Genomic DNA, 2,728 nt, shown 5'->3' with positions numbered 1-2,728 from the left:
ATGCATCGATCTAGCTCAACCTCCAACTAAAGATAAGGAACATCTCTTTCACATTCAATTAAGTGTTTGGCGAATTCTTGCAAATGGAAGGTGAATCAAGCTCAATCAGTTTCAAGGGTAAGGCTTTTTGATAAGATGGTTTCAAGCAAATTTTTTAGGTCGTTTTCTCTCAAAAAGTGGAATGCTAGACAGTCGTGAAAACTATCTAAAACTGAGAACAATTTGGGCATACAAAGCTTAACTCTTGATGATCTACCCTTTTCTCATACATTCATCAAATTTTTTTTTTAATTTAAACCTCCTAAAATTTAACTACCCACACCCTTGATTTTAACTCTTTCTTCTTCTTTTTTTACCCCCTAAGGTTTAGACTTTTTGACTTTAAACTTCTAGCTCTTAATCTCTTTTTTTATTTTTTATTTTTATCTTTGCTAGACTCCTAATATACATATATTCTTTTCTTTCTTTCTACGAGACTATAGCAAGAATTTGTTTTTTCTCTCTTTTTTTTTTACTTAGAAACTTGGAGCTAATTACTTCTAACCTTAGGGACTTTCTCTCTTCTTTTTTTTTTTATTCCACAACCCATCCCCAAATAAACATTCTAACCACCTATTTTTCAAAACCGAATCTATTAGCTAGTTCAAATCTAACTTAGCTAAATCAAGAGGCAGTTCTTTGTCGTTCTCAATACTCTCAAGGTTTCACAACCTATAGCACAATGAAAGAGGCCTCACTCAACAATTCACAACAAGGTTTGAAAGAAAGGTTTGGGTTCATGGGTAGGACAAATGAATCGGGTTAAACGAAAAGATTGGTAAAAATGAGGAGTGCTAACCCGAGTTTTAGAGTTACCATGAGCAAGTATTCAAGTTCCATAAGCAAGACAAATAAAGTTCAAATTAAATCCAGAAATATAGAGATGTTCTAATGTTTAAGCAAGTGGAGGAAGCATTCAATCGACACAAAGTGATGTGAGCACCGGATCGGACATCCGACCAGGAACACTCGCACAAGACCCGGACACCATTGGAACACTCGGATCACCCGCAGGACAACTCCGGACCAGCATGCCTAGGATAACTCCCGGTGCAACCACTCGCTCGAAGAGCTCGGCCAGAACATCCAAGCACAAGATTAACCACTTCGTCCAAGCTTTCGTCCAAGAAGACCAAGAGAGCGACTCGGACAAGGCAACCATCGGCGAGACCGTCCGTACAGCCTTCGTCCTTAACCAAGGATGAGGGCGCCAAGACGTCAGGATCATGACTCGTACTCTTTTCCCTTACTTCGGGTTTTTCCCATGAGGTTTACCGGAGAAGGTTTTAACGAGGCGACGAGTCCTGACGCACAACGCCGCGTTTTGAAGCCAGTGACGCGGTTCCCGCGTTCAGCCTAAGGACGTGGCCTATTTTGTCTTTTTCTTTAAGCTTTGCGTTTTGAACCTTTTCTAGATCCTTCCCTTGTGAACGTTGGAATAGTGTGACGTGTTCACCGTCTGTGGAGACGCGTCAAGGGCTACGTGTGCGGTCCATTATGAGTCCGCGTGCCCTAGTTCCCTTTAAACCCTTACGCTATTTAAGCGTCCAACGCCACGAGCTTAGGTTTTCAGACTTGAATAAAATATAACTTTTCCCAAAGAGAGATTCTTTGTGTTCTTGTCTCCCCTCTCTTTCTCGCATCTTAGTCCGGGACTGGGCTTGAAAGAAACCCTAGAAAGACCGATCCGGGATCGATCTCTCTAGACGGCGTACGACGCTTTCCACCGCTCGTGTACACCGCCGTTCGAACCATATCGTCTCTATCGCACCGCGGTCAAACCGATCGTTAGTTGTGTTTCCCTTTCGCCCCCATCTCTTCCTAGTCAACCGAGGTCGAGTTTCTTACTCGGTTCGCTAGCCATCGTTCGTCTGCGTCCGTCCGTCCGTGCGACTCGGCAGACGACCGCGTCCGGCGTTCACATCAGCTGGTATCAGAGCTCTAAAAGCTCCTGACTCAAAGGTTGTGTCTTTCTAACCCAGAAACTCCTTCCTTTTGTTTAAAGTTTCGATCTTTAGCCTTTGTCTTAGTCTAGATCGCTTATTCTTGTTTCCGCTTGCTGAGTTAGTCTTTAGTTTTATTTTTTTTTGGTGTTTGTGTTGTGTANAGTTTTAGAGTTACCATGAGCAAGTATTCAAGTTCCATAAGCAAGACAAATAAAGTTCAAATTAAATCCAGAAATATAGAGATGTTCTAATGTTTAAGCAAGTGGAGGAAGCATTCAATCGACACAAAGTGATGTGAGCACCGGATCGGACATCCGACCAGGAACACTCGCACAAGACCCGGACACCATTGGAACACTCGGATCACCCGCAGGACAACTCCGGACCAGCATGCCTAGGATAACTCCCGGTGCAACCACTCGCTCGAAGAGCTCGGCCAGAACATCCAAGCACAAGATTAACCACTTCGTCCAAGCTTTCGTCCAAGAAGACCAAGAGAGCGACTCGGACAAGGCAACCATCGGCGAGACCGTCCGTACAGCCTTCGTCCTTAACCAAGGATGAGGGCGCCAAGACGTCAGGATCATGACTCGTACTCTTTTCCCTTACTTCGGGTTTTTCCCATGAGGTTTACCGGAGAAGGTTTTAACGAGGCGACGAGTCCTGACGCACAACGCCGCGTTTTGAAGCCAGTGACGCGGTTCCCGCGTTCAGCCTAAGGACGTGGCCTATTTTGTCTTTTT

The sequence above is a fragment of the Camelina sativa genome, chromosome 12 (assembly GCF_000633955.1).
Source record: "Camelina sativa cultivar DH55 chromosome 12, Cs, whole genome shotgun sequence".
Taxonomy (NCBI): Eukaryota; Viridiplantae; Streptophyta; class Magnoliopsida; order Brassicales; family Brassicaceae; genus Camelina; species Camelina sativa.
The sequence above is the reverse complement of the archived record's forward strand: the minus strand, read 5'-3'. Positions refer to the sequence as shown.